Below are 22467 nucleotides of genomic sequence, written 5' to 3'. Positions count from 1 at the left end.
ACATCTAATTCTAAAATTTCAGAACACAAATTTTTCACTTTCAAAAAATATTATTCAACAAAAAAATTACCTTAAGTTACCACAGCTAGTTTGTTAAGGATATTTAATAATAAATTATAATTTATCATATATATTATATTTTATATTTTATTATAAGGCGGATATTTGCTTTCTTATCATAGGTATCTTTCCATTTATTATTATTTTCATTTATTATTATTTTCATTTATTACTCTTTTCATATCCTTGTAATTCATTTTATCATAAATAGATAACTTTCACACTATTTAGGTGTGGAGGTTTAAGCAAAGTTCTCATGGTAATAGAGTTCTTCCAGTTTAGCAACCCCGATCTTTTCTTTTCAATGGCTTTTGAATTCTCTACTATTATTTTCCACCACCACTGCTAACTTTGACGTCGCAGGGGCAGTCACTATGGCTGCCGCAGGCGGAGCCGATTGATTACTCTTCAGCTCCATCCTTTTGTCCTCTGAATCACCATTCGCCAAACTCTGTACATACAACCTCACCTTCTCTAACACAATTGGTTTCCCCTTAGCCAACATAGCCTCTCTCATTTTTTTCCCAAACAACCCTTCATCCTCCACAGAAACCCTTATCTCAGGATCCTCATTATCGTTCTCTTCGAAAATATACGGAATCTCGATAAGCCCATCGACCTCCTGCAGAGATTTATCTTTGGAATCTGGGTGCCGCACTGGCCTCTTTGCCAACCAGTTGTCGCCGCCCTTCTCGCCAAAATTGGCTCATTCGCCCAAGGCGACTCTTCTAACTTCAACATTGTCTTTGTCCCTTGCTCTAGGTTTCCCCTTCTACTTCTTGGGTTAGATATATTCTCATCGAAGCCAAGACAGCATCGTCGCTGAGCAACGATCCCTCTACTGTTTTCGACAACCAAGAAAGTGTTTCTCTACGACTCCTCCGAACCAGGTTGTCGACATCTTCACGAAAAGTGTTTCTCACTGCCTCTTTGAATTTTTCAGATCCAAGTTTCACGTTCATTCAAATCCAACGCTCAGCTTGCAAGGGAATGTTAAGGATATTTAGTACTAAATTATAGTTTATCATATATATCATATTTGCCTTCTTATCACAGGTATCATTTTATTTATTATTCTTTCCATATCCTTATAATTTATTTGATTATAAATAGATAACTTTTCCACCATTTAGGTGTGGTGGTTTAAGCAAACATTCTCATAGTTCATTCTCTTGAAATTGCAATCAGAGCTGTATTTTTCTTAGTGAACAGCTTTTGAAGTGTTTCCCACACTTGCTTTGGTGACTTTAAATCACGAACATGATCAACATATTCCTTGCTAATCAAAGTTCGCAAGGTAAATAAAGCTTTTCCACACTTGATCTTCTATTTTCGGCGTAATTCAGCATTTTGTGGAGTATCGACTGAAATTTCTGTGTCATCACTTTCAATTAAATCCCGCAAATCTTGTCCCTGTAGATAAGCTTCCACACATAACTTCAAATAATTATAATTATTGCCAACAAGCTTTTCCATAACTATATCCATAGAAGCACTTCTACCATTCATCTCGTTTAGTAATAATATCAAACCCTTGGTTACCAACTTGACTCTGATACCAACTGACACAATATCTACCACTAAAAAATGTGAATAGATTTGAAAATATTATTACTCAAGGAAACAATACAGAGTTTAGGGTTTACGTTTTTCAGAATTTGTGGAAATGTTTAGGGTTTAGGGTTTACGTTTTTCTCTTTCTATAATATATAATTTATTTATTAATCAACTATCAACTTTCATAAATATGGCGGTGGTTATACCTCGACAACGGATGAGAGGAGTGCATTTGTAACCTAAATGAGAACGAGAAGGAAGGTAATGGTTGGACAGACGTTGTGCATGGCTGAAATAAATGTTGCCAATGTCGTCGTCAGAGAGGTATAAATTTTGACTCAAACAAATGTTGCTCACATCATCGTTACAAAGGTATAAATTTTGATTCAATGTTAACTCCTGCAAAAACTCGAACCATTGCATATTCTTGTACTCGGATCCTTGCTTCGACTTTGACTTTGTACAGTGTAATAGTTCAGGTCTACCACACTACAACAAATGATAGATATGATAGCCTACGAAAAACGCTATCATAGAGTATTTATAGCTTTAATTTTATGTTATAATAATGTTATTTAATCATTTATAATTAGTATAATTAATGTAATAATTTTGTTAAAGACATTTCTTTTATGTTGTTTAAATTTTATTATAATTTTTTATTTTTTTACTAAAAGACTCGACAATATTTTTTTAATATAATCTAACATGAAAGAATATTTTATCACACAATAAATATGGAGGGACTTCCATTCATCCGTCAAATTTTACAATCTACTTCCCCATTACAAAATAAAGTATTCAATTGGATGAACATAAAATTTAGGAAATATTTAAGAAACATATTACTAAAAACTGCAGAAGAATAGAGACAATAATAATGTATAGGCTCTATACTTCTAGCTCTTTTAATACATTGGGTAGTCGATGCCTTACTAGTCCATTGTCTGCATAATGTTGTCCAATGTAGAGAAAGGAATAGTAACCGATAATGGAGTAAGTTGTTAGCATGTTTCACTTGTTAATGCAATTTTCATAAAAAATAAATAAATAATATGAATTATGTGCTGAACCTAAGTAAGATATGAGAACAACTAAAATGATTATATTAGTATCATCATACTTCACAATCACAGGTTCACTAACAATCTCGTTTTAAGGAATAGAAGCAGAATTCCACTAAGACAAAACTTCTAAAAAATATCTATGTTAAACAAGAGATATAAGTAAATACTTACAACACTGTCAATAATAGAAGCTCATTTAGCAAGAAGCTCATTTAGCATAGTTGCACTGAGCATAAATAATTTAGTGCAACTGATAAGAATCACGGTGTTCCAACACCAACAAAATTCGAACCTACGCACGGAGAACTCAATTAATTTCAAGTCTATCGCATTAGCCACTCAAGCACATCAACATTTGTTAGAAAAATTATGTTTAATTTCATAAATTATGTAAAAGTCAAATGGTCAATTTGACTTATTCTTTATAGAGATTAAAGGGGATCGAGAATAAATCTCGTCCACAAACATCTCGAATAAATCCCATCCACAAAATTCTTTTGTCGGGAGACTATAAATACCCACAATATGTTATGTAAAATTCAGATTCGTGGATGAATGTATAATTCATATCTCAAATTGAGACGTTTCCCTTAGAAATCCGAGCATCATATTTGTCATTTCTAAGTTTCAAGCAATTCTTGTGGTAGAATTGCACCCGAGCCATTCAATCAAGCCTTGATCAAGTTAGATTGTGGAGTGACTCAATTTAGAATAAGGTTCCAAATCTTGCTTCTAGATCTTCGATCGTAAGAGGTAATCTAATTCTTGCCTTATCTCTTGGTTGATCCAAATTTCGCATAAGGAGGTGTTAATTACTTTGATTCAAGGGTTCTTGCTAAAACAAAAGCTTGGATCGTTGGGCTGAGTATTAGGGTTGCCTTATCAGTTTGGTATCAAAGCGTAGGTTGCATCTTTGTGGCCGACTCTAGAATTGATTTTATCTTTAATTTTTGCTATTGTTTATCGTCTCTTTAAATCTGTCATTTATTTTTTTACTATCATTTCCAACGTTCTTCATTATCCTTCTACTTTGTTCTTAGTGTCCTGTTAAAGATCATATTTAGATCTTGAAAGAAAAAAACAAAAAAAAAAAACTCTTATCATATTGTTCTTAATATATCCTTATCATTAGACCATTTGCACGTTTATTTGAAAATCAAATAAATTTCTATTCTCATTTTTCCCCAAAGCATATAAATCTGGAATTGTTGTGTTCGATTTTCACGACCATTATCTTTGGAATTCATTTTTTTTAGTGTGCAATTATATCCAAAAATATTTGTCCCTTATTTATTTGTTCATTTCTTGTTTTATTTTGTTGTTACTACATAATTACCTTGTCTTGATTGTCTTGAATAGCTCGCTACTATCAGAATTGCTTTATCCATATTATCTACCTTGATAAGAAATTAGTCACTTTCTCAAATAGCCTACCTTTGTGTGTTAAACACGAGTGTTCCTGAGTGTAAAATCAGTGAGTTGAGCATGTGAAGTCCTAAGTATATAAAACTACTGTTTGTACAATCATGAACCAAGACGAGAAAAATGGAGGGGAGATCAATGATCTAGTTGAAGAAGTCTAGAAGAATGAAAAAAAAACTAGAAGATGGTATTCATTTGGCACTTATTACAAGAAGAATTTTTAAGACTCAAGTTATGGAGAATGATGTTGATGATCAAAGAGACAACCTATTTCACACGTGGTGTTTAGTCAAGGGGATTGCTTGTAGTCTTATCATTGATAGTGGAAGTTGCATCAATGTAGTAAGTACTATGTTGATCAAAAGATTGCAAATTTCAACTCAAGATCATCCTAAACCTAACAAGCTCCAATGGCTCAATGATAGTGGAACAATGAAGGTAACTTCTCAAGCTTTAATATCTTTTACTTTAGGAAAATATAAAGATGAAGTTCTTTGTGACGTTTTGCCAATGCATGCTGGAGACATATTGCTTGGCCGACCATGACAATTTGACAGGAGGGTTATGTATGATGGCTATTTGAATAGGTATTCTTTTGTAAAAGATGGTAGAAAAATCATTCTTGTACCTTTGAGTTCTACAAATGTATTTGCTGACCAATTAAAGTTCTTGGAAAAAAGAAAGAGTTTGAGGAAAAAGAGTTAAAAGAAAAACCAGAGTTGAGTGAAAAAGTAGAGAAAAATCAAAGAGAAAAAAAGAAGAATGAAAAAAGAGATGAAATTGAAGAAAAGAGGAAGAGAGATAGTTATTTTGCTACAGTTGGAGAGGTGAGAAGGTTTTCACAAAAATTAATTTTTGTACGGATGTACAATGGAGGATTTTTGGTCTCTAACTCTTACAACTTGGCTTTGCCTAGTTTTTTCAATCTCTTTTACTGGAATTTGAAGACATGTTTCAAGATGTCTCTCTAGTTCTATACGAGACTTATTGGTAAAGTATGCATGGATAATAGAGTCATCAACAAAATCACGGTAAAGTATCGACATCCTATTCCTAGGCTAGACGATATGCTTGATTTATTGCATGATTCGTGTCTAATTATAAAGATTATTTTGAAATCTGGATATCATCAAATTAGAATGCATGTAGGAAATGAAAACAACTTTCAAAATTAAGTTTGGATTGTATGAATGACTTGTTATGCCTTTTGGGTTAACTAATGCTTCTAGTACACCTATGCACTTAATATATAATGTTTTGGGAAAATATATGAGAAAACATGTTGTTTATATTGATGATATTATAATTTATTTGAAGATTTTGCTTAAGCATATGTGGAGCATGTTAAATTAGTTTTGATTACACATAGAAAAAGAGAAATTTAATTTTAGTAAGGGTTGTTTTTGCATGTAAAAAGTTCACTCTATTGGCTTCATAATTGGTAAAAGTAGAGTAGTTTTGGATAGAGACAAAGTTAAATTCATTATGAATTTGCCAACACCAAAAAGTGCATGTAAATTTCGGAGTTCTCATGAGTTAGCTAACCTCTATAAAAGATTTATAAATGATTTTAGACCATAACTGAACTATTGAATGACTTGGTGAAAAAAAATGTTGTTTTTTAATGGGGAGGTAAGCAAGAGAATGCATTCAATTTACTTAGGAACAAATTAAGCAATGCATCATTATTTGTTTTGCCTAGCTTTTATACAACTTTTGAAATTGGATGTGATGCATGTGGTTTGGTCATAATAAGTGTTGTTTTAGTTCAAGATGAAAAATCGTTAGTGTATTTTAGTAAAAAACTAAATGGGGCAACATTGAAATACCTTACCTATGATAAAGAATTGTTTGTAGTTCATATATTGCATGTGCCGCAACACTACATATGGTCTAGAGAATTTTTGATCCACTTTGATCATGAAAACTTGAAGTATGTGAAGGGTCAAAGCAAACTGAACCATAAACATGCAAAGTGGGTGGAATTTATTGAAACATTTTCGTATGTCATCAAGTATAAGCAAGGTAAAGATAATACAGTAGCTCATGTGTTATCTAAAAGGTATGATCTTTTTACTTCTCTTACTGCAAAAATTCTTGGAGTTAAGTATATTATTGAATTATATAGAGATGACCAAGACTTTAGAACTATTTATTTATTGAATTATATAGAGATGACCAAGACTTTAGAACTATTTATGCATCTTGTCTTGCAACAAAAAGTGGTAGATGATTATTATGTGTTTCATAAATTTTTAATTACTAAAAGTATGCTTTGTATTCCTAAATGCTCTATAAAAGATTTGTTTTTGAGAAAAGTATATGGTGGTGCCTTAATGGGATATCTTAGGATTAATAAAGTTTATAAGATGTTGCATAAACACTTTTGTTGGCCGAAGATGAAGCATGTGGCAGATAGATTTATGGATGATGCAAAGCATGCTGCTGACTTATTCTTTAAGAAAGTAGTTTATAGATTTAATACACTTCATTTGCTTCCTGTTCCTACTAATTTCCTTCTAATATTTTTGTGAGTGAAGCATTTAGATTTGATCAAAACATTTCAAAAGAAGGTGACAGAAAAAAGGTGATTTTTTCTGATTCGAGGATGAATCCTTCTGGAGAGGGGGAAAATGATAAGAATCACGGTGTTCCAAATGGACCTATAAGAAGATTCAAAAAATGTCGTGAAGATTCAAAAAAATATGTACACTCCATTTGCTTCCTATTTCTACTAATTTCCTTCTAATATTTTTGTGAGTGAAGCTTTAGATTTTATCAAAACATTTCAAAAGAAGGTGACGGAAAGAAGGTGATGATTTTTTCTGATTCGAGGACGAATCCTTCTGAAGAGGGGAAAATGATAAGAATCACGGTGTTCCAAATGGACCTATTGCCAAGAAGATTCAAAAAATGTCGTGAAGATTCAAAAAAATATGTCAACAACAGAATTCAAACTTACGCACAGAGAACTCAATTAATTTCAAGTCTATTGCATTAGCCACTCAAGCACATCAACATTTGTTAGAAAAACTATGTTTAATTTCATAAATTATGTAAAAGTCAAATGGTAAATTTGACTTATTCTTTTTGGAGATTTAAGGGGATCAGGAATAAATCTCATCCACAAACATCTCGAATAAATCCCGTCCACAAACGTCTTTTGTAGGGAGACTATAAATACCCACAATATGTTATGTAAAATTCAGATTCGTTGATGAATGTAATTCAAATCTCAAATTGAGACGTTTCCCTTAGAAATCCGAGCATCATATTTGTCATTTCTAAGTTTCAAGCAATTCTTGTGATAGAATTGCACCCGAGCCATTCAATCAAGCCTTGATCAAGTTAGATTGTGGAGTGACTCAATTTAGAACAAAGTTCCAAATCTTGCTTCTAGATCTTCGATCGTAAGAGGTAATCTAATTCTAGCCTTATCTCTTGGTTGATCCAAATTTCGCATACAGAGGTGTTAATTACTTTGATTCGAGTATTCTTGCTAAAATAAAAGCTTGAATCGTTGAGCTGAGAATTAGGGTTGCCTTATTAGCAACAAACCTGTGGGGGCAAACAAGCATGAACTCAAAATGTTAAAAAGAGAATCACATATTTCTTCCTAATGTACTCTGAAAGTTTAATCTAAATAGTAATACTTTAGATAAAATTAAAAAAAAATGTAAATCGACTAGTAAACATAGAGGGATGATAATAATGTAAAATAAATACATCCAAATCATAACCCATAGAAGAAAATTACCTTGATAGATTCTTGATCATATATGGAAATTTCTGATTAGAAAATTTCATTAATAAAAAGAATTAGGAAGGTAGAAAAAGACATAATTACTTGCAATCCTGATTACCACAAATTCAAGTCTATTTCTTGTAGTGATTTTTTGCTCACTTTTTCATTTTCAAGCGGTAAAGTTAAAATTTTAGTCTTCCAATTTAATAGCTCATTTCTTAAAATGTAGAAACTATCAAAACACATTTATTTTATTATCAAAACACATTTATTTTATTCAACATATGTTATAAAACTATAAACCCATAGGAGAAGACTTACCCAATTAGCCACACCAACTCTATATTCGTCTACTTTGTCGTAATAAGCTCACCAATGAATATGACCCATTATAACAATTCTAATCCACCATCATACAAAATCAGCCAGCAATCATACATTGGACTTTTCCTTCATTCCTTCATTAGTTGCTTAATTGTAATGACCTTACCCATTAAAATAGTCAATAAAAACTAGTGGATGGAAGGTCAATAATAGAACCCTAAACCTATGTTTTCTTAATTGTCCTTAGACATCAACTCTTCAGAATTCAATTGAATACCATTCATAACATTCAACCAGATTTTCCTAAGAAAATAATTGTCAATATCCATCTACTTACTAGATGTGGAAGAAACTTGAAAACTCCATAAGTAATGATTGATGTTATGAAACGAGCAACTTACACTGGCATATGAAAAAAATTAAAGGCTTACAAAAATGTTTGGAAAATGAACTATAACAATAATAAATGATTCTGACGGTCTGAGAGGCATACTGTCCCTTAAAATCCAAATCAAGACCTCCAATAAACTACTACTACTATTGGTAGGAAAAAGTAGACGAGCCATTTTATTATCTAAAGTATCCAAAAAAAAAATTATTATGGTCTAACAATAGAAATAACATAGAAAACTACTGAAGAGAAGAGTTAACCAATAAAAATTACACTAATGAAGCAATCAGTCAAAAAGTAGACTTCTTCAAGCTTTCAAAGTTCTTGTACAGTGCAAGTACTCAGAAAAATAAGTTCATTGCGATCAAAACCTCTACGATATCACAACAACAGAATATTTGAGACAACTACCATCAATAATGACTCATGAAAGAACAGGTTTACCTAAGTTTCTCGAATCAGTTTCCATTGCCCAAACTTTCAGTGAAATTGATTTTAGGGCACAGAACATTCAGTAAAGGAAAGGGGGAAAGAGAGAAAGAAAGGTTGAGCCTTCCCTTTTTTATCTTTTTAAACCCAACTTTTTACCATTCTTTTTTAAAAAAACCAAATGTCCGCTCTTTTTTAACCCAACTTTTCACCATTTTATTTAAAGGAAATGTTCCCCTTTTTTTTTCTCCCTCTTTCATAGCATAATACTTAAAATGATATACTTAAAAGCTATGGAAATGCAATATGTGTTGTAGTGTCCCTAGCCGATATTGTCTTATTTAAGTTTTTCTTTTCGAACTTTTCTTCAAGATTTTTGAGTTTTCCGTATTACTTATCTGCTACTGAAATGTTTTTGCACCTTTATAAATGGTGTTTCATTCTCCTCCCCGACCAATGTGAGATATCACATAAAGTGTTTTAGTTCTCCTTTTTAACTTATTGTAAACGATGCACACAAAGAAAGAAATTAAAGTGATCGTCATATGTATCTTTTTTGTACTTTTACCCAAAACTCCTTTAGAGTGTCAAAAACATAGTAAGATTTTCCAATTTATCATGCCACTCTAAGCTTATAAAAAAAGTAATGAAAATTTGTCCAAACCCAACACTCCAAAATTCAGAAGCATGTGATAGTCCATCCAATTGCCTTTTTGTGACGAATAAGTATTTGCAACAAAGATAGTTTGTACTCATTATTAAGGTGGGCTTTGATGATTATTGGCAAAGTATTATTCTTTCCATGAAAAACGTATTTGAAATGTGAGGGCAGAGGCTTAAGCTCTAATTCCGTTGGCTCAAGCATAGTTAGTTTTGGAGGCTTGGATTTTTCTTTAGCCAACTCTAAAGGTTCTTCCTTAGTTTCTCATAACTTGAAGAAATATAAATTGTTTAGCACTCATAGGAATCATCCTTATAGTGCATGAAATATTAGTTTAATTAACATTTGTAGACTAATTTTCCAAAGTGAAAACTCTATTTAAATTGCACTTGTAATGGATAGATTGGATAATCTTCACGTATTGAGAGAGTTATAAGATGTCTCAACTTTTATGAGAACTTGATCGAAGATCAAATTGTCATGTTAGGTGACAAAATTGAAGGCTTTGCTTTCCTCAAAGTAGTAAGGAGGGATGACAACAAGGATAAACAAGTCAAAGTCATAAATTTCAAGATAGACTCAATGTACTTCATCTCGATATAGACTGGTAGATCTTCTTAATAGAGCGAGCTCATAGGATATAAATGAATCGACAAAAAGAAAAATGTGTACACATAAGAAGATACATATCTATGAACATGTGTATCGAATCATCCTTCTTCTTCATGAACAAGACTAGTAATCTCCATAGAGACGAGTAATCTTCATGGTGAAACACTCAAGCACATGAACCATATGTATAACTCTTGAGATACATTTTTAGTTCTTTCAAATCCATCCGTGCCATTTTGAATGGGGTCTTTGAAATAGGAATTGTTTTGGTTCAAGTTTGATATTGAACTCAAACTCTCATGTCAAAGGTATGCCAAAGAGAACATCGAAGAACACATTCTCAATCTCCCTAACTCTTAGGGTGATGTTCATCATGCAAGTTGAAACTAATACCTAGCAAGATTTTACTCATTCATTATCAATCATGTTAGATAGTTATAGCCAAACATATAATTGAAAGGTTCTAATTCTACCTTAACTTGTCCACAAATGATACAAGTATAAATGAGTGCGTAAATCTAGAATCAAATAATGCTCAAATACGATGACCAAAAATAGATATGGTACCAAACAATGACATTAGAGTTCACTACCACTTGACAGGCAATGATGAACACTCAGTCTCAAACCATTGAGCAAGCTTTCTTATATTACCTACTTCCTTCTTCAAGCAACATCTTGCATCATTTCATTCTATGCCATAGTTTTAAAAAATTATTCTTTTAAGTGAACATGCCCCGTGGTATTCCAACATAGTTGCACCAGGGTATATCTGTGTAATACCCAAGAACAATAAAGCCTCCAACAGGGGCAAAGTATAATTTCTACTAAGCTGTATAAGGTTTTGAATGTAAATGACACAAGGAAAGTTGGGAAAAATATGGGAAAATGAAACTTTTTCTAATTATTATAGAACTTACATAATTTCTTATAGAGAAAGAATCTCAGGTGCTAAACAAGGAAAAAAATGATCAAAAAGAGGTAAAGACTTTTTAGAAAAATTGTGGGTTGAGAAAAAATAATATTGAAGTATTTAGAAATGGCCAAGAAAATATGGATAATTAGGGAAAGACCCTTGATGACCAAATTAGATCTCCACCTTATCTCAAAATTCAGCTATGGGATCTCCTCCAAAATTAGGTACAATCTAAAACGTTCATAGCTCATCTCATCCAACGTTTGGAATTTAAAACAAGGGTCGGCAAGACTCTAATTGAAATTTAAAACAAAGATGACATCATGGAAATTCTGGAAGTTTCAAAGGCGATGGATCCTCCCTCTATAAAATATGAATAACGGGCAACTATTCGGGGCAAGAAACCAGTGATATCAAGCCTTCAATAGAGAGTTATAAGCCTTGCATTTTGGTATCGAGTTCTCGAGTTCAACTCAAATTTGAGAGCTATGATATGTCATTTCCTTCAAACTTGATCCTACACCTTGTAAACTAGATTAACCCACAAGTTTGGTGAAGAAAGGATGAGTCGAAAATGTCTCAAAGAAAAGATTGAGATCCAATTTGAGGCTACAAATGAATTCATCAAGTGAGACCCATTCTAATCGGTTTCTGCACATCCAAGGATCATTTTTGTAGAAGACCATGAAGAGAATTAACTCCAAGAACATGCGTAATCAGTGAAATTTAGTATCGGGTAAGATTTGGGGTAAAACTTGAATCTTGGTTTACCATCCATAATACTCCAAATTAAGTATTTTATTAACTTTAAGGAACTGAAATGAGTTTATTTGATGAGGTTAGTCGATGACTAATTCACTTCGATTCGAACTGCCTTGCCTAGAAGGATACAACTCTGTGTTTGGGTTGATTTGCAGACCGAAGAGGAAATCTCAAAACTAGCCTCAACCATGCCAAGTCACATTTCAAAGTCATTCCTACCAACTTTAGAAGCTGATAACTTAGCTTTAGTTCACGAAAGTGTAAGATATCAATCTCAAAACTTTCTTTCACATTTCATTTTTAAGTTTCATGAAGAAATCAAGCAGAAAAATGCCTTAGAATAGGTTGGAGAAGAACGTTTTTCTCCTCCTGAACTGACCATGTTAGCCTAAAAACCTACATCTCCTTGGTTTTTCATCAAATTGAATCTCTTTTTGGCCGATTCTCATAAAATTCTCAATAGTTATAGAAACTAGACTCTCTAAGGAAGCTGGTTAGAGAAAATTTGGAGAAAATCGAGTACCAAAAACTCGAGAAACGAGGCCCCTTACACAAAACAAGAGGTAAGCAGTCATCATGGACTTTTCTTAAGAATTACTTATAGGAATCACTTGGATTTCAATATATACCTTTAAGTCAATTATGAATTAACGATACATGAAAGAAAAATATTAGGAACCATGAGTTAAGTACCCAAACTAGATATTTTTCTTGGAAATTAAATAACGTTATATTGACTCCTAAATGAATTTTGTTGCCTATGAAATTTTAAAACTAGCATAATATGGTATGTTAAAGTAGTATATGAAATTTGGTAGCCATGGGACATGCCTAAGTTGGTAAACTAAGAAAAAGTGTAAAATGACCCTAATGTTTTTCTTCCATAATAACTCAGTTTTACGATCTTTAAGACACCTAAATAATTTGAAACTTTATACACAATCTTGAAATGATACTATCATGGTAATAGTAAGTTTTCACGCCCATGGAGGTCACATTAGGTTGCCCTCTAGTATTTACCTAAGTTAAACGTAATAAGTGTGAGACTATCTCATGGTATAATATAGAAGTCTAGGTTCATTAATGAATCACGTGTCGAGGATATATCTAGGAACATTCAATATCATACTGTGGTAAATAAGTGCTAGGATTCATGTCCAAAGTGACCATTATCTCCCATCTTGTAGTGTGCAACGGGACCCATATTCCTCTTTTAGGTGGGATGTCCTACACTATGTATCACGAGCAGGATGTCATGAAGAGCCTCCTATTTTCTTCAACTAGATGAGATGTCTTGCTCTGGGATTTACCAGCAGGATGGCATGATCATAGTTGCACTACTCATGTAACAAGATGAGTTTTAAGTGTCAAGCCCCTAAAAACCCAATAAAATTTAACATCCTAACATGAGAATACGATCTAGAGCCTACAAGTAGCCTACTTACTGAGTTTTACTCCCTCCATGTTTTATATATTTTTTTTTTTCACGTAATTAGGAGCTAATCGAGGATAGGAGGAGACTTTGGATTGTTTCTATTGAGTCTGTTTCTTATTTTGTGTTTGAACAATGTCTGATTCTTATTTTGTGTATGAACGGAGTTTCGGTAAGAAATTAAATATCTGATTTTTTCTTTTAAGGTTGAACATTTAAGATTTTATTGATAATCCTTGAGATTGTTTCAAGATGAGGTAGATTAAAATTTTTTTTTTTTAGAAAAATCCCAAAAATTCAAGAAAAAATTAAAAGAAAACAATGGTCATTGACCCGAAGTGTCCTAATCAATATTATCAAGCAAGAAGAAAAAGAAAGAAAAAGAAAAAAAAATGAAATTAGGATTTTGAGAGAGAAATAGAGAGAAAACTAAAATCCGCTCCAAATGACGGGTTATAATTTGGCAAAAATTTCCTTCTAAGAAATGTTCAATAAATCGAGGAGAATTGGGTTTTTGAATAATCAAAATCCATAAATATAAAAATAAAAAATGTTTGAGAGGGAAGAGTTTCAGGTTCTTGGTCTCGGTTTTTCTCATATTAAATTTTTTTCTTAGATTTGAATTTTAAATTAAAGGCATTTCACAAGTTTTATAAAGGAATATGGAGTTGATTCAGATGGAAAGTCGATGTTTTAGAATGCGTCAAATATCGGTAAGATTTAAAAGTTTGGACCATCTTTTTATAAAAATATATTTAAACTATACAAATTTGTTGAGAAGCCAAGTTGATTTGAGTTGTGTACAAAAGTTCGAAAATAAAAAAAAATGGAAAAAAATGAAATGTTGGTGAAATTTTGGGTTTCTACCTATCAAGTAAACATGTTGCTAGAGAAATAGCCAGCCAAGAGGAGGACACATGTCGGCAAAAGAAAGGATTGCGCAATTGGCAAAGAAGAAGCCATGTGTCGTCGCACAATTGGACAGGAGGATTCACTCCGACCCAAAACTCGACTCGAACCAACTGCCTTCATCCAACCCGTGACCTATGACCCACTCCAAGTGTGCCATCACGACGACATAATTCGAAGGGAACCGCACACCTCTGGATTCAAACGTATGCCTTGGGAGTTGAATGATCCAATCTGCTACTGCCACATATCATAAGCACGTTTCCTCCCTTAGTTGCATCTGTACTCGACATGGTTGTGCAAGTGGGTAGCCTACCAACCACGTGTGGCAGCTGAATCATTTGGGAAGGTATTTAGAAAATGGTATCAAAATTTATAAGTACAAGTATACGCTATCAAAAAAAGTAACAAGTAAATGATCGATTCCACCTGGAGTTACACTAAATTCTTTCCTCTAACAATTGAGTTTCACAAGTTAGTAACAATAATAAGAGGTGGTAAAATTGTTGTTTAATGGCTATGGAAACTTTAATGAAATATAAACGAGATTTTGAGTCTCGCATGTCTACCATTTCACCACCAAGGCATCTAGTACCAAAATTGTTCCAAAGCACAACTAGTCATTTTGTGCCATTGAATTCAGTTACAAAGATTTGGATGGGGAATATAACATTTGGTTGGGGTTCTTGTTAATAGAGGTAAAGACCTGAATTTTTTTTATATATTAAAAACATAGTTAAACATAAATCTTTACATACATAATAGTAAGATAATAAGGTAGTGAACATAGAGTCTAGTTCAAAAACACAAAATAGGAAGCTGATACAAAAAGTTTATACAAAATATAGTAAGTTAAAGATGAAGTTGATTCATGACCGTCATTCCAATGTTTGCTCCTATTCACGGCCAGCTCCAAATTACCTGAAAAAATAATAATAAACATGGAGCGAGTAAAACTCAGTAAGTAACCTATTTGAAGGCTCTTAATCCTGATCTTAAGCTATGATACAACTTCTTGTTAGGTTTTCAGGAACTAAACTTTAGAGGATTATCATATCATGCAACTTATTTTAGCCTTGAAAGTCTTTTTTTTTTTCTTTTCAAAGTACCCTTAGTTTTCTCCCCATGAATAGGTGGTGTTGACATAACAGCCTGGTGGCAAATCGTGATGCACGACATCTCATTTAGGTGAGGTAACTATAATAGGTCCATCATGGTATTCTGCTCATGGTACATATAGCAAGGCATCCTACCTAAAGAGGAATAAGTGTCTCGTGGTACACCTCGTGATGGGAGATAATGGTTACTTCGGGCATGGATCCTCACAACTTGTTAAGCATGTTATTTGTATTAACCTAGACATTTTTCTTGGATTCTTAGTAATCCTAGGTTTTCTGCATAATGTCTTGGGTCGAGCTTGGAACTTAAAAATTCTTAGGAATAGCCCAACAAGATCTTGTGCACGTAAAATCTTAATAGTGACTAAGGGTACATGTCGTATGGATCGTGATGAGCGCTTTTTTTTTTCCCATATCTTGGTTTTGCTACCTAATGTTTTCCAATGACTCCCAAACTTCACTACCTTATACAACCTCCTGAGATAAGAAGTCATGCAACATTTCATAACATTTGGAGGTCGTTTGGGGCTTGAACCGTAAGTAGTCTTCCTTAGGGGCTTATGGTCATTTTTCACCGTTACTTGGTTCTCCTACTTAACCTTATCTAATGACCACCAAATTTTATACATAATCTCAACATATCATAATATGAACAACATCAAAATTTCATAAGCATCGGGGTTCATTTAACGGATTATTTGAACATTACCTAAATTCTGAGCAATTTGACTTGTTCGGGGTCTTAACTCACAGTTCTTTGGATAAGTATTTCTTGAGAAAATTCCAAGGTGGCAACTTACCTCTTGTCCGGTGTTCGGGATCCTGTTTCTTGAGCTTTCGATACTCGTTTTCCTCCGAATTTTCTGTAGTAGCTTCCTTAATGAGTCTTGAAATCATTAAGAATATTGTGAGAAATAGTCAGAAAATGATTTAATTTGATGAAAAACTAAAGGGTTCGATTGGGTTGATGTGGCCGGTTCAATTGAACCGGTCACGTCATCATCTTCTTCCTCCTGCAGGGGAAGAAGACATTGCGTGGCATTGCTCCTGAAAATGGAGTCCGCTAGCCCATTCCAGAGTGTTTCTCCTCTTGATTCCTTCAAAAACTTAAAGATAAACTATCAAGAAAGAGTTTGGGATAGACATCTCACCTGCTCGTGAACTACAGTGTAAGTTACAAGCGTCCAAAGTAGGGAAAAACTCTTTTTTGTCACCGGAGTAAACCGAGGAGGTTGTGTTATTGGTTACAACAATGCAGGCACTATCAGGCCACACCTTCCTCACCAAATATCTTTCTTATACTTTACTTAAACTAAAGGGATAATTCTTAGAAGCTGTTTGAGCGTGGTTGAGGCAAATTTTGAGTTCCTTCCCTTGGTCTGCAACTCAACACAGATTGCGATTTTTCCTTCTATCAAGTAGCTCGAACTAGGTCGTAATAGCCATCGACTCCTTCATCAAACATGCTCCATTTACCCCTCAAACTATTGAAATCATCAGTTTTGGGCATTAAGGGCCATAAGCAAGAAGTTGAATTTCTTCCCGAAGTTGAATTTCTTCCCCAAAACTTACCTGATATCAAATTTCTTTGCTTGCGCTGGTTCCTAAGGTCGTCTCCCTTCGTGAAATTCTTTGAAAATGATCATCAAGTGTGCAGAATTCGGGATAGGATATTTCCAATGAATATGCTTATAGCCTCAAATTGGATTTTGAAAATTCCTTCTAAGTTCCTTCACTGACGGACAGAGTAAGGCGAATAAGATAGGGGTAATTTCAAAGCTTCCTTCCTTCACCAAATATCTGGATAATCCTCTTTAGAATGTGTAGGAACAAGTTTGAAGGAGAAAGATGGACTATAGCTTCCGAATTTAGAGTAATTCCAAGAACACTATAAACAAAATCTAAACGTTCTTAACACTCGATTAAGGTCTCGATTGAGCACATATTAGTTGCTCCCACTTCATAATTTGTAGATGAATGATCCACCGCCATTGAAACGTCTAAAATCATCACAATTTTATCCTTGATTTTTCTAAATCATTCACTAGAATTATCTGCTCCGACCAAGACTTCACCGACCTTGGTTTTAAATTCTAGCGTTGGATGTGATAAATTGTGAGTGTTCTAGATCTTCCCAAATTTTGAAGGAGATCGAACTGCTGAGATTTGAGTGATTTTATTCCGAGTGGCATTTATATAATTATCCATTCTTGAATTTTGATAATTCTCCATTCTATTTAAATATTATCTCTCTTGAAAAATCGAGAATTTTTCCAAAATTTCTCACTCATGTTCGGAATAAACTTAAATAAATAGAAAAAAGGTAGCCTTTTAATTTAGTTATTTTTAGTAAGGCTTTTGAAATTTGAGTAAATTTGAGTGGTAAGAGAAGGAGAAGGGAAAAAAAAAAATGAAGGGCAACATCCATTTGATGAGAGAGTGGGTGATGGGATAGCCAATTTTTAGGTTAAAACCTATAAATTAATAGGTTTTCATTCTAAAAATGAGATCAACCAGTGCAAAAAGAGAGTTAAAGTTGTGTGTAATAGAAAAAGACTTTTGAGAATTCTCTGTCTCCTTGTCTCTCCCCTCTCGACACTCCCTTCAAAGTTTCGTGAGAGTTATCTAAACGAGTTAGTTTTAGAGCGAGCGTCTATTTTCTACAAGTTCGTATCGGAGCGACTTTTAATTTCAACAAATTGGTATCATAGCAAATTTATTTTCTACAAATTGGTATCAAAGCCGATGGAGAACATGATAGGACAAATGCCGCTACCACGATTGACGAAGACGAACTATGAGAATTGGAGCATCCAAATGAAAGCTCTTCTTGGTTCGCAAGACGCATGGGAAGTGGTCAAAGAAGGTTTCGATGAACCGAAGGATACCACAGGTTATACGGCGGCGCAAAACAAGATGCTAAAAGAATTACGGTTAAAGGGTAAGGCAGCATTATACATGCTGTTCTGGGCTATTGACGAGTCGGGCTTTAAGAAGATTGTAAGGGCAACTACTTCAAAAGAAGTGTGGGACACTCTAGAAAAGATGTTCAAAGGAACCGACCGAGTCAAGGTGCATCTCCAGACTCTGCGTGGCGAGTTGGAGAGTATAAAGATGAAGGAGTCAGAAAATGTATCTGACTACATTACACGTGTACAGATCGTGGCGAATCAGCTAAATCGAAATGGAGAAATGTTACTTGAGACGCTGGCTGTGGAGAAAATCTTGAGGTCGTTAACCGACAACTTCGAGAATGTCGTATGTGCCATAGAAGAGTCGAAGGACTCGACGAAGTTCACAGTCGATGAGTTTGCCGGTTCTCTCGAGGCACACGAGCAACGCAAGAAAAAGAAGGAGGAACCACTCGATCAAGCGCTTCAGACGAAGGCATTGATAAAGGATGAAAATGATGGTGTTAATATAACACATGCGGAAGCAATTTGTTTCTTAGACACTCTAAGTACATCAATTATAGTGAATTAGCTAGCATGTTCAAAAGCATTAAAACTTAATGAGTTTGAATACTAACCTTTTGTCGCTCAAGTTTCTTTTTCCTCACGAACCGGTTTCGAACCACCACTAGTGTCTTCTCCACTATTCTCCGGCCTTAGAACGAGATTGTGAAATCCGGTGAGTGACTAAACTTGGGAGAGATTTAGTATATATGAAGAGAGAGTTTCTGATAAGATAATGAACCACTACAAGGGGAGTAAGATTCAGATTACTTTGTTGATCGAATATCTCAAGGCAAGAACATTGTTTGAGATTCGAATCACTCCACAACCAAGATCGATCATGTCTAGCTTGAATGGTTCTTGTTGATCAAATATCTCAAGGCAAGAACACTTGCTTGAGATTTCGAATCACTCCACAAGCAAGATTGATCATGTCGAGCTTGAATGATTCTACATGCAACCTAAACTAGTTAGAATTGCAAAGAAACTTAGTCATTGGCTAAAGAAGGCACAAAGAAGTATATTTTTCAAGTCTGCTTACAAATACAACATACATGGATTTATATAGCCTAAAAAATGAAACTACTAAAGGTAGTCCAAGAGTTCTTACATTCATACTTAAGGGTCATAATGGTTAACCATTATGTAATTGTAACCTAAAGTAAATAAAAACTCTTAAAATACATTAATGAAATACAATAATCTAAATTGTAATTCACCCAAAATTTATCAAATGAAACTTCTTTCTTCTTCAATGTGGCATGAATTGAAATATCTTTTGATAATTTCAACAATATTTTCTTCACATCTTCATTGAAGCATATTGTATGATTGATGTCCCTTGGTTCATATCAGTTTGTGAGAGGTTTTTCTCAAAGTTTTTTCCAAAAGTTAACCTTACATGTACCATGATCACTCTATTTATAGAGTCATATTTGCATGTTCATGCAAATTTGAGATCACCAAATTTTGACACTTAAATGTTTGGGATTATGTGGCAATCATGCATGCTTGAGTTAACCAAATTTTGACGCTCAAAATTCCATTCAAATTTGTAGGGTTTATTTGGCAAACATGTAAGTTTGGTTAAACCAAATTTTGACACCTTAAAATTCCACTAACATTGATTTTTCCATTAAATGAAGTCAACATTTTGACTTTCTTCATTTTGATTCAACGATCCATTTGAATTATTAATTTCAAATTAAAGTAATATTAAATGATTAATTAAACTATTTAATTAATATTTAATATTAATTCAAATGTCAATCCCAATTAATTCGACAGGTATTTAAATAAATCTCATATTCTCTCTTTTTGTTTAATTCGTAAATAAAACAAAAATGCGGTTAAATATATCGTACATATGTAGCGCATTCTCCCTAATTTGAATTCGAACACTTCAAACTCACTCGTCACATTGTTCTATGGTTTAGTCCGATATGAGCTAGTAGAGGGACCTAATGGACCTATAGATCATGGGCTCCAACGATCCAAGATTAACCGGTTAAACTCATTAACCTTGTTAACCAACATTCGTTTAGCCCTATGGCTCGGTGTCCCTGACGGCATGTTCTCCAGACTCCACGTCTTGTTCGGCCACCTCTTCTTCGAGTTGGCACGCTGCCAGTCCAGGTGGTTCACCTCTTCCTAATAGGTCTTCCATCCTTCGGTACCTGGCCGAGAAGTTGACTGGTTGCTCTATCTCCAACTCTAGAATGTAAAGACGGTTTGTCATGCACCGAACTTACGTGAGCAACCGTCGTCGATCATCGCGGATCCTAAGTAGCCCGCGCTTGATGGAAATGTGGCAGCCGACCTTATCAAGTTGACCCAAGCTCACAATATTAGCCTTGAGCCTCGGGATGAAGTAGACGTCGGTCAACTTGTGATGCTTGTCTCCCTTGCCGACGAACAGGATGGTGTCGTGCCCTTCAATCTCGACGACGGAGCCGTCGCCGAATTTCACGTCCCGCGAATCCCCAATGAAATACAGGATTATTTTGGTAAAGTTGTTGGAGCACACGAAATATTCCATCCCGAAACAAAAGAATCTTCAAAATTCTGCAATGATGAATGAATGGAAAAACTGGTTAAGGGGTCATTATCACTATGATTTATATTCAATTAGATGGGCAAAATTATTCCCACAAAAATGGCGAAATAGAGTAAAGAAAGATCGTATGGTCAAAAATAAAGATTTTAAACAATGTTATTCATATGAATTAACAGTACAAGTAAAAAATAATCAAGAAAGTTTGTATAAGTACAACACAGATCTCCCTTGCCGACGAACTGGATGGTGTCGTGCTTCGATCTCGCCGTCGCCCCGGTGCTCTTGCTGCTTGCCTCTTTCACCGATTTGAGCGAACACTCGCGCTCCCCTCATTCAGTTGAAAAGTTTGTATAAGTACAACACAGATCTCCCTTGCCGACGAACAGGATGGTGCCGTGCTTCGATCTCACCGTTGCCCCGGTGCTCTTGCTGCTCGCCTCTTTCACCGATTTGAGCGAACACTCGCGCTCCCCTCCTTCAGTTGAATTGGCTCCCCAGCCGGTGCATTTGTTATGCACACTTGGGGAGTCAAGTAGAACTAATGCAGTGACCATGAAAAGAACCAGCTCGTCCTCCCTTAGATTGAGCCACATGGGCCTTCTCGACCGTCTCCTTAGGGTAGGTAGTCAATCGTTTCTCCTTCCTCTGGCTCATTTTCGCGCTTTTCATTTTCTTCTACTCCGAACCTGAGACCTATGTTGATAGGTCAACACTCTAACCACTTGAGCTATTCAACTTAACTGCTGATAAGATTGGCTCCTCCGAAATGATATACCACTGATGACTTCAACTTGGCTCTGATACCACTTGATGTTTTTTGATAATCGGCCAGGAAAATCCTTTTCTTTTCGGTGAGAGGAAATCGTTGACGGGAAGTTGTTGGAAGAAAATAAAACGTGTAAAATAAAAAAGAGAGAGAATTGTTGAATGCTTAAAATCACGTGGGTTAATCTTCTATTTACCTTTTTAAATATAACTTATTCTAAAAATGGCTGGAGAGTAGCCAACTAAATTTATGGGACTTTCTACAAAATTGCCATCTAAAACTTTGATATTCTATTGGACATGTTTGTCAAATGATCAAACGGAGGTATTCAATCAACTAATGAAATCGTGTGAATCTAAATAAGGAAAAAAACTCAGGTTTTATCTAACAGATTATACTTTTGAAAGCCCCTGAGGTACTTGGATTCATCGGTAGTTCCAAGGAGGTTCCTTGACATTTGCACTACTTGATTAGCGGTGATAGCTTGAACAAGTTGATTAGTTTGCGTTTCCATGGTCATCCTCATGAAGGATTGAAGTGTTTCTGATGTAAATGTGAAGGTGGGTTGCTCTTGGGGCATAGTTTGGCTTGGAGAGGGTCCCTGTTGTGTCTCAGTCTCGGGGACCTGAACAGGAGGCTGGGTCATTCCTACTTCAAGGCAAGTCTTTACATACATACTAGTAATATAATAAGGTTGTGAACATATAGGCTAGTTTAAAAACACAAAATAAGAAGCGGACACAAAAAATTAACACAAAATATAGTAAGTTAAAGACGGGGTTGAT

Source organism: Cucurbita maxima, unplaced genomic scaffold, assembly GCF_002738345.1.
Source record: "Cucurbita maxima cultivar Rimu unplaced genomic scaffold, Cmax_1.0 Cma_Scf00001, whole genome shotgun sequence".
Classification (NCBI taxonomy): Eukaryota; Viridiplantae; Streptophyta; class Magnoliopsida; order Cucurbitales; family Cucurbitaceae; genus Cucurbita; species Cucurbita maxima.
Note: the sequence above shows the minus strand (reverse complement) of the source record.